The sequence below is a fragment of the Solanum tuberosum genome, unplaced genomic scaffold (genome assembly GCF_000226075.1).
Source record: "Solanum tuberosum cultivar DM 1-3 516 R44 unplaced genomic scaffold, SolTub_3.0 scf00426, whole genome shotgun sequence".
Taxonomy (NCBI): domain Eukaryota; kingdom Viridiplantae; phylum Streptophyta; class Magnoliopsida; order Solanales; family Solanaceae; genus Solanum; species Solanum tuberosum.
The window spans coordinates 3,675-15,449 of NW_006239352.1; the positions used below are offsets into that span (position 1 = coordinate 3,675).

The window sequence follows — 11,775 nt, forward strand, 5'->3', positions numbered from 1 at the left end:
TGTAGCATGAGTACCAAAACAATAGGTACTCAGTAGGCATCAAATATCGACTGAGCAAATAAAAACAATAAGAAATGATAGAATCTAGACACAAAGAGGTCAAAGCGGATATGGAAATAAAACACACGAGCATACCAGAAATAAACTAAGTATAGCTAAACTAAATATAACTGGACCCCAGAAGCCCAGAAGGTACACTCGTGTGCAAAGTTAAATAAAACCTGAACGACCCCTATAAGCCCGACAGATACACATAATAGCTAAGTCTACCAAGAAAGAAGAAAACTGGGCTCCCAGCCCAAGGTAACCAAGATAACCCATCAGACTCCACCCAGCTAGTAGTGCACTCCCAGCCCAACTAGAAAGAGTGACCCCGGGGGCACCCAACCAGACAGTCCACTCCCAGCCTAGCTAGAAAGAGGGACCTGGGGGTGAGGTTGATATCGCGAGTCGTCCTACCATGCAGTCAGCTCCCAGCCCAGCTAGAAAAAGTGACCCGGGGACACCCAGCCAACACCACACTCCCAGCCCGGCTAGAAAGAGAGGCTCGAGGGCGATCGTCGAAATCACCGAGTCCACCCAGCCAACAATACGCTCCCAGCCCAGCTCGAAAGAACGACCCCGAGGGTGAAGGTATCTCTAATAGGATCCAATCCAGCAACAGCAACCGTGGAACGTCGTCCACTCCAAGAAATCATGAAAAAGGCTCCAAGCTTATACTATCTCAATCACACACCTTTAGAGATGCACCGAACCTCCGAGAACGCGTTAGAATCGCAGAATTAGAGGGAAAAGATACGAAAGTGCAACAAGCAGCGATAGCGCCTAATCTAAGGCTCAAACTATCAGACTCAAGTCTGCTACTCTAGTCTATAAGAAGCTAAGTCATCCGAACGACGTCGGCAGATAGTGAAGGCTATCCAACCCACACGGGTCATAAGTCTAAGGCAACACTAGCCTAACCTAGACCAATGACATCATGATTATAGTTGACGATGAACAAAGCATACAACAGATATCATACAAGCATAAAATAGCATTTAGCACATAAGCATGCAATTCTACTAACCTGGCTAATTTGGTACTACGCTCGAAATATGGTCAATCAATCCTAACATAAGGTATCTAATCAAAGTAAAGTAAGAAACTGGTACCCACCTCCAATTCACTCCAATCCACATGATTTTACACAATTAAGTTCAATCTAATAGAAAGAAAGTTGTAGCCTACCTTTCACTACAAGAAAAACAACTACTAAGGACGAGGAAAGTGGTCCCTAAAAGTCTAAATTTGGTCCCTAAAAGATAATCTCGACCAGAAAAAGGTGGTCGCCACTCGTCCCTATAGGCTCCTTCTCTAAAGGTCAATAGGGATGGGGTTCTAACACTGGTCCTTAGATGGTTTGGCGACTGGAAAAATACTGATCCCAAAATCTCTTTCTGAGACCACTTCACCGGCCCCTAACCATAGATAGTAAATAGTTTTGAATAGTCCTAAAAAACTATTTAGGACCGATAATCTGGTCCTTAAAAGATATTTATAGACCATAAAATGCAGGTCACTAAATAGTGTATGACCATTTCCTACAAATTTTTGAATTTATATATAATCCCAACAACATAAACAAAATTATCAATAATTTCATGCTTGCTTATTATAAAGGCATACAAAAAGTGTATAACATCCCACTGATAGTTCATGTAAATCATAAATAATTTATACAGTCACTTGGCAAAAAATGATATGATTTCCCTAAATGACTTCCTAGTAAAACAAAATCAATTTTTCATCTTGTATCAAGTCTTCAAAACTTGCAGCTTGACTTTGTAACTTCTAATCTTCAAGTCCTGCAAAAAGTATAAGAAGGGTGCCTTTAAGAAAGTATCAAATACTAATAAATATCAAATAGCATCTGAGGAAAACAAAAATAATTGCACACATAAAGTTTGAAGATGATAACACACATAAAGTTTGAAGATGATAACATTACTGGAGAGAACCTAAATATTGTACATGTTGTCTCTCTCTTTCAATAACATATAATTCTCCTGTATAGTTTGTTCCATCACATTTTTCAAATGCAGACTCATATTAAATAAGCAATTTTTTTAAATACAGATTCATTATGTTTGTCCTAAATGTCCTAATAAAACATAACCAATTTCTCTTTATAGAGTTTCAACAACTACGCCTTCCATTTGCACTAATGGAAAAAAGATAAGATCCAAATGAAAACATATAATAACTTAGAATGAAAAGAACAAGTTAGCATAGATCTTCACTTAAACAAAAACCCCTTACAAGCCATATTTCTATCTGAAAAACTTCAAAATTCTAGGCCATATTTATATCTAAATTAGCAAACTTGCATCCAAGACATACAAAGTTAACTTTGTAAATAAATTTAACAATGCTCTTAATACTCATATTCCAACAATCCTCTTGAGGTGCAGTTGTATTGATACAATTGATTAATTTTTACACAAAATTACCTCATAAGAAAGAGTATGCACAGCAGTATAAATGTTCATTGGCTAAACTAATTTTTAACTTCATTGCAGCAAAATGAATGTCTATCTTAGATTGTAAGTTTTTCTTTTAAACTATAAGCACAATCACCCTCACATTTGATCAATGAAGACAACTAAACAACACCACATGTCCAAGTATAATCAAGTGTGAACATCCACAGGTTGATTACATAAAAAATCCTATTTGAAAGAGAAAAATAACCAATGAATGTAGAGGTGTTTGTCCAATATCAATGAAATGAACAAATATTTTAGAGTTCTCAGAAATAATAGCCACTCTTACTTCAAGAACATCACTGTTTAATTTCCCATAGGATTCTTCAGAAACCTTTGGCCAAAATTTAGTCCATCTGGTCCGCGGGTGTTTGTACATACACTCTACATGTGCTTCACTAATTTCTCCCTCTCTAAAAGGAAAGAACATAAAAGGTATAAACACTTAAAAAAGAATCAATAAGACTACGAGATCTTGATGTTTGTGATTCAATGAAAGCTGTAAATTTCAACTAACTAATCTTATTAGTTAACCTAGAATATAGGAACAAACACAAATCATGTACTATTATAAGGGTTATTAAACCTTAAGAAGATGTAATAAAGTTTAGCAATCATATTAGTAGGGCTTCAACTGGCTTAAGAATTTAAAATGAAGTTTTATCATTGAAGAAGATAAGACGCAATAGAATATGAAAAGTGATTATGGGCATCGTTTTCTCTTGATAAACAATAACTTTTCATTCATATTATGTCAATATTACAAGAATCTCAATAGGAAAAAAACTTTAGTAACGATTAGTACACCTTAATCATCCAGCATAGAAATTAGTCAGCCAGAAGATATAGCAAATACAACTATCCCTTCACAAATAAAAAGAGAAGTCAAAATATCATCTCAAAGATGAAAAAATAGAGAAACTGTGACAACACAATCAATGAGGATATATAAGCAACGACTTAAACACAGTAAAATCTTACAACTTTTATCCTGTTAATAATCAATTTGTATATACGAGTTGTCATAATTACACAATATGTCCGTTGGCATCACATTTCTTTTTAATACATTTGGATAGGAAAACTCGCTACAACTGTCATTGTAGGATGTATCATGACACATATAGTTGATAGTTAATCTGAGACAAAGTTGTCTCTGCGAATAGTTGTTTTTGAAAAAAACAAATCAGCTGCCACCAATGATATTTATGTACTCCTAATGAAAGTATAACCTACCAAATTTGGTAGATATTTTGTGCTGCGAAAATAGTAAAACAAACAAAGAATAATCTTGAAAGAGGCTTACCTAATCAGAAGCATTATCAAGAGACGCTCTGCCAAAGCCATGAACATAACAAAATAATAATATTAAGTCAACACTCCGATAATAGAATTTGCACTATATGTTATCCTCTTACAATAAAAGATTATAAATATGAAAAAGTTAACCAGCAACTGCACACACCCCAAATACCCTTTATCAAAGTTGTGTTTGAGTGAAGGAACATGGAATGAATGTGCAAAAACTGAAGCATTTTGTAATGCCACAAATAGGATGAAAACAACCTTAGATACAAAACACATACTTTAATTATAGCTAAATAATGAATATATAAGGCTATTTTTAGAATTCTATTCTAGTTAGAGCTTTCAATACAAAAAATATGGTGCATTTCATCTCTCTCGACCATTTCCGGTGAGAGGGAGGATATAATTCAGCTCAAACAAAGTGAGAAGACTAAAAAAGACGCTCGGACTATAGGAAGAGGGAGGAAAGTGTAAGGAAAATAATTGATTATTTCCTAAAGAGATTAATTTGTACAAGCTTGATAATTTTTCTCCTTTTTTTATTTTATGAAATACAAAGAAACGACTATGTATACAACATTCAAATGTCCTATAGTAACATTAAATTCAATTAAATAGAGGGTCACTTTATTTGAAAAGTGTCAAAATCAATTATATCAAGTCCTTATTTGTGAAATAATCCACAATCTAGCAATGAACAGAAGGAAATTTTCTTAAACAACCTCATAGTACTGCAAAATCCAAAGCTTTGAACACTATGAAAGTACAAATATTATTATGAATCAAAAGATAAGTTAACTTTTGTCTAGACTAAAAACTCTATTCATAGCTTCAAAGCTTTTCATTTTGAGAGAATATGTTCTAAATCTCAAGGAAAACATCAACATGTTAGAAAAATACATAGGAACTTCAGATTTTTTAAAAGTTTAATTTATTGGAGGTCTGTTAGTTTTGGTTGCTCCATCATCTCTTTACATGAAAATATCCCTAATGCCTCCTAGTTTTTATTCAATTTCTACATAATCAACAACTCAGAGATTTAAGGAACCCACTTCGAAATCTGAATTTATGGCAAAATAAAAGTATATTTGTTAAAAGAGAAGTTACGTAGGAACTCTGATAGCATCAGCGGAAGTAGTACATCGACCACCGACCACCTTGACAAAGAATTTTTGCAGCTGAAGCAATATACCGACCAAAATCATCCTAGAATCGCAAATTGATTTTGGAGATAACTATGATGTATAAGATATGGGATTAGGGCTTTTTAGAAGATTAATTATTTACAAATATGTACAACTTTATCCCTATTTTGGTGGTCTTAATTTGCTAGGTAACCTAGAGAATTCATTATAGAGATTTAATGAGGGCTTAGTTCTTTTGAGAGATAGTGGAAAAATGGAGAACCGTACCCGGTTAAATATATATTTTTTATTTTAGGTGTTTGTAACTTTTATTTTGAGGAAGAAACTAAATTGGTGGTTATTTCCCCCTTTAATATAGGAATAGAGACCAGATTTTAATTATTTTAGGGACTAGATCTTATTTCTTTGTTAATTAAACATAAAAAACCGAGAACTATAGACGAGAAAAATATCTCGTCCCTATAAGTACTTTTAGGGACCATATTTCTAACCCGTCGCTAAATGGTGGTCTTTATTAAGGCTTTTTCTTGTAGTGTTTAGGCCGACCACGCACGTTTCAAATCACTTCGCCGGAGCTTTTCCTTTTCGAACGGCCTTTGAACGTTGTCACGCTATCAAATATAGGATCACAACTTTGGTACAATCGTTTAGACACCAAAATCACAACAAACGGAGACAGGTCAATTTGAAGTTGAAACGATAATCATGGGACCCGCGCCAAACTTTTTGGATTTGACTCCACCAAAAGACCCAAATCAGTACCCCGAACGTGTGTTCTAAAATGGAACACAATTCGGAGCACAAAACGCAGCAAAATCCAACATGCAAAAAAAAAAATCACACTTTAACCAACAAGCACTAATTCAAAACATCTAAATCTCCTGGGCTGGTACTGGTGCTTGTGCTCGAGCCAGCATAGGAGGTCGACCCCTACCCTGTGCCGCACCGCCGCACGTATGATCCATCCTGCGAAAAGAATGAAATAAGAGAGATTTCAAGGAATTGATAATAGACATGATGCACAATATGATACAAAATAAAGAAATTTCCTGAAGGCACCCTATAACCCCCTAAAGATAAAAGATGGACGTCATCGTGTCTATCCATAGGACTATACTAAGTGCTAGTCTTGTACAAGTGAGACTAGTGAACTTAAGGCTCTGATACCAACTTTAAAAAAAAGCTTGCAGCAGGTAAAACTCAGAATTTACAAGAATCGAAGGTGCCCAACTCTCATTTAACATTTTACGTCATAGCCTCGATAATTTCCAACACGAGGAACTTAGAATCACTCAAAACCAAGCTAAAATGAACAAGATATGAACAAATCAAAAAGATCAAAAATAAAAACTCAAAAAAGGGCAAAACAATCTGGTTTGATGCTATTTTTAACTTGAACAACGCGCACCCAACAACTTCCAATTACTCTACAGCAAAGCCACCAAAAAAATGAAGCTTTCGCACTTTCAATCACCTTTTGTGGTAAAAAAATGAGAGAGTTGAGCTTTTAAATTTTTTAAAAAGTGCTGATTTTTCTGCTATAAATAAGCCCTATTTCAGCATTTTTTTCGAAAACATAAAAACTCCGACGGTATTTTCTAAACTCGGTGGAAAACCCATGCATGCAAACGAGATATATAACCATACCAAATTTGATATTCCAAACTCGATAGAGCAGTCCAAATTTTTAAGGAACTGATAATAGACATGATGCACGATATGATACAAAATAAAGAAATTTTCTTAAGACACCCTATAGCCTCCTAAAGATAAAACATTGATGTCATTACGTCTATTCGTAGAACTCTACTAGATGCTAGCTCTATGCAAGTTAGATCGGTGAACCTAGGGCTCTAATACCAACTTAAAAAGAAAGCATGCAGTAGATAAAACTCAGAATTGACAAGAATTGAAAGGTGCCCAACACGCCTTGAACATTCCACGACGTAGCCTCGATAATTCCCGACACGTGAGACTTTGAATCACTTAAAACCGAGGTAAAATAAGCAGGATATGACCAAATCAAGAAGGCCAAAAATAAAAACTTGATAAAGGGCAAAACAGTCTCGTTTAATGCTATTTTTACCTCAAACGACGTGCACCCAATAATTTCCAATTACTCTACATCAAATCCACCAAAAAAATGAAGCTTTCGCACTTCGAATCGCTTTTTTGGCCAAGAAATGGGAGAGATATGACCTTTTAAGGTTTTCAAAAAGTGCTGAGTTTTCTGCAATAAATAAATCAAATTTCAGCATTTTTTTCAGAAACTTAGAAAAACTCCGACGAGGTGTTCCGAACTTGTTCGAAACCCCGTGTACGCAAATGAGATATGCAACCATATCAAATTCGATATTCTGGACTCAATGGAACAATCGAAATTTCCATGGAACTAATAATATACATGATGCACCATATGGTACAAAATAGTGAAATTTCTTTAAGACATCTTATAGCCTCCTAAAGATAAAACACGGATGTCATTGCGTCTATCCGTAGAACTCTACTAGGTGCTAGCTCTGTACAAGTGAGACCGGTGAAAATAGGGCTCTAATATCAACTTAAAAAGAAAGCATGCAATAGGTAAAACCTAGAATTTACCAAAATCAAAGTGTGTCTAACACTCCGTGAACACTCCACGATGTAGGTTCATAATTCACAACACGTGGGATATTGAATCACTCAAAACCGAACTAAAATGAAAAAGATATGACTAAATCAAGAAGACCAAAAATAAAAATTCAAAAAAGGACAAAAAGTCTGATTTAATGTTATTTTTACCTCGAACGACATGCAACCGACATCTTCTAATTACTCTACAGCAAAGCCACCAAAAAAATGAAGCTTCCGCACTTTGAATCACATTTTTTGACCAAGAAATGAGAGAGATGAGCTTTTAACATTTTCAAAAAATGCAAACTTTTCTACTATAAATAAGCCCTATTTCAGCATTTTTTTCGAAAACATAAAAATTCCGACGGTATTTTCTGAACTCGTTGGAAAACCCATGCACGCAAACGAGATATACAACCATACCAAATTTGATATTCCAAACTCGATAGAGCAGTCCAAATTTTTAAGGAACTGATAATAGACATGATGCACGATATGATACAAAATAAAGAAATTTTCTTAAGACACCCTATAGCCTCCTAAAGATAAAACATTGATGTCATTACGTCTATTCGTAGAACTCTACTAGATGCTAGCTCTATGCAAGTTAGATCGGTGAACCTAGGGCTCTAATACCAACTTAAAAAGAAAGCATGCAGTAGATAAAACTCAGAATTGACAAGAATTGAAAGGTGCCCAACACGCCTTGAACATTCCACGACGTAGCCTCGATAATTCCCGACACGTGAGACTTTGAATCACTTAAAACCGAGGTAAAATAAGCAGGATATGACCAAATCAAGAAGGCCAAAAATAAAAACTTGATAAAGGGCAAAACAGTCTCGTTTAATGCTATTTTTACCTCAAACGACGTGCACCCAATAATTTCCAATTACTCTACATCAAATCCACCAAAAAAATGAAGCTTTCACACTTCGAATCGCTTTTTTGGCCAAGAAATGGGAGAGATATGACCTTTTAAAGTTTTCAAAAAGTGCTGAGTTTTCTGCAATAAATAAATCAAATTTCAGCATTTTTTCAGAAACTTAGACAAACTCCGACGAGGTGTTTCGAACTTGTTCGGAATCCCGTGCACGCAAATGAGATATGCAACCATATCAAATTCGATATTCTGGACTCAATATGTCTTAAAGAAATTTCACTATTTTGTATACATGATGCACCATATGATACAAAATAGTGAAATTTCTTTAAGACATCTTATAGCCTCCTAAAGATAAAACACGGATGTCATTGCGTCTATCCGTAGAACTCTACTAGGTGCTAGCTCTGTACAAGTGAGACCGGTGAAGATAGGGCTCTAATATCAACTTAAAAAGAAAGCATGCAATAGGTAAAACCTAGAATTTACCAAAATCAAAGTGTGTCTAACACTCCGTGAACACTCCACGATGTAGGTTCATAATTCACAACACGTGGGATATTGAATCACTCAAAACCGAACTAAAATGAAAAAGATATGACTAAATCAAGAAGACCAAAAATAAAAATTCAAAAAAGGACAAAAAATCTGATTTAATGTTATTTTTACCTCGAACGACATGCAACCGACATCTTCTAATTACTCTACAGCAAAGCCACCAAAAAAATAAAGCTTCCGCACTTTGAATCACATTTTTTGACCAAGAAATGAGAGAGATGAGCTTTTAACATTTTCAAAAAGTGCAAACTTTTCTGCTATAAATAAGCCCTATTTCAGCATTTTTTTCGAAAACATAAAAATTCCGACGGGATTTTCTGAACTCGTTTGGAACTCCGTGCACACAAACGAGAGATGCAATTGTACCATATTCTATATTCCAGACTTGATGAAGTAGTCGAAATTTCCAAGGAACTTATAACAGACATGATGCACGATATGATACCAAATAGAGAAGTTTATTTAAGATACCCTATAGCCTCTTAAAGATAAAACATAGACGTCATCGCATAAATACGTAGAACTCTACTAGGTGCTAGTTCTGTACATGTGAGACCGATGAACCTAGGGCTCTAATAACAACTTAAAAAGAAAGCATGCAGTAGGTAAAACTCAGAATTTACAGGAATCGAAGGCTGCCCAGCACGTCTTGAACATTCCACGACGTAGTCCCGATAATTTCTGACACGAAGAACTTTGAATCACTCAAAACCGAGCCAAAATGAGTAAGATATGATCAAACCAAGAAGTCCAAAAACAAAACTCGAAAGAGTGCTGATTTTTCTGCTATAAAATAAACAAAGTTTCAACATTTTTTTCGGAAACTAAAAACTCTGAGAGGTGTGTCGAACTCATTTGAAACTCCGTGCATGCAAGCAAATTAAGCAACAATACCAAATTCGATATTCCGGACTCAATGTAGCAGTCAAAATTTCCAAGGAACTGATAATATACATGATGCATGATATGATATAAAATAGAGAAATTTTCTTAAGACTCCCCATAGCTTCCTAAAGATAAAACACGGAAGTCATCGCGCTTATCCGTAGGACACTACTAGGTTTTAGTTGTGAACCTAGGCCTTTGATACCAACTTAAAAAGAAAGCTTGCGGTAGGTAAAACATAGAATTTACAAGAATTGAAGGGTGCCCAACACTCCTTGAACACTCCACGACATAGCCTTGATAATTCTCGATACGTGAGACTTAGAATCACTCAAAATTAAGCTAAAATGGGTAAGATATGACTAAATCAAGAAGGTAAAAAACAAAAACTCGATAAAGGACAAAACAATTTGGTTTAATGCTAATTTTACCTCGAACGATGTGCACCCAAAAACTTTCTATACTCTACAGAAAACCATTAAAAACGAAGCTTCCGCATTTCGAATCGCTTTTTTTGGCCAAGAAATGAGAGAGATATGAGCTTTTAAAGTTTTCAAAATGTGCTGGTTTTACTACTATAAATAAACCAGATTTCAGCATTTTTTTTAGAAACTTAAAAACTTTTAAGGGGTGTTCCGAACTCATTCTAAGCCTGTGCACACAAACGAGATCTGGACTCATACAAAATTTGATATTTTGATCTCAATGTAACACCGAAATTTTGAAAGAGCTAATAATAGACATAATGCATGATATGATACAAAATAAATAAATTTTCTTAAGACACCATATAGCCTCCTAAAGATAAAACACAGACGTTATCACATCGATCTGTAGAACTCTACTAGGTGCTAACTTTGTACAAGTGAGACCGGTGAACTTAGGGACCTGATACCAACTTAAAAAGAAAGATGCAATAGGTAAACCTCAGAATTTATAAGAATCTAAGGGTGTCCAACACTCCTTGAACATTTCATGACATACCATCGATAATTCCGACACGTGGGAATTCGAATCACTCAAAACCTTGCTAAAATGAGTAGGATATGACCAATTCGAGAAGGTCAAACAAAAAAACTCAAAAAAGGGGAAAACAATCTAGTTTAATTCTCTTTTTACCTCAAACGACGCGCACCCGATAACTTCCAACTCTTCTACAGCAAAACCACCAAAAAAATGAAGCTTTCGCACTTCAAATCACCTTTTTTGGCCAACAAATAAGAGACCTAAGCTTTTAAAGTTTTCAAAAAGTGCTGATTTTTCTGCTTTAAATAAACCAGATTTCAGCATTCTTTTTAGAAACTTAAAAACTCCGACGGGGTGTTCCGAAACCGTGCACGCAAACGAGATATGCAACCATACCAAATTCGATATTTTGGACTCAATGAAGCAGTCAAAATTTTTAAGGAACTGATAATAGACATGATGCACGATATGATACAAAATAGAAAAAATTATTTAAGACACACTATAACCTCTTAAAGATAAAACACCAACGACATCGCGCATATATGTAGGAGTCTACTAGGTGTTAGTTCAATACAAGTGAGACCGGTGAACCTAGGGCTCTGATAACAATTTTAAAAAGAAAGCATGCAACAGGTAAAACTCATAATTTACAGGAATCGAAGGGTGCCTAACACGTCTTGAACACTCCATGATGTAGCCTCGATAATTTCCAACACAAGGGACTTCGAATCACTCAAAATCGAGCTAAAATGAGTAAAATATGACCAAATCAAGAAGGCCAAAAACAAAAACTCGAAAAAGGGAGAAATAGTCTTCTTTAATGCTATTTTTACCTCGAAATAGTCTTCTTTAATGCTATTTTTACCTCGAAAAAGGGTAAAACAATCTA

General features: G+C 35.1%; 1 long non-coding RNA gene across 2 annotated transcripts; it reads right to left on the reverse strand.

The window, feature by feature from the left end:
- Nucleotides 1-1,651: 1,651 nt before the first annotated feature.
- LOC107058059 (uncharacterized) lies at nucleotides 1,652-4,127 on the reverse strand. Of its 2 annotated transcripts, none has more exons than XR_001471746.1 (3): nucleotides 3,832-4,127; nucleotides 2,815-2,938; nucleotides 1,652-1,847 (listed from the first exon to the last, which is right to left on the reverse strand). It is a non-coding gene; the product is annotated as an uncharacterized lncRNA (long non-coding RNA). The 2 variants fall into 2 exon arrangements; XR_001471747.1 differs by lacking the exon at nucleotides 3,832-4,127 and adding an exon at nucleotides 3,333-3,823.
- Nucleotides 4,128-11,775: the final 7,648 nt, after the last annotated feature.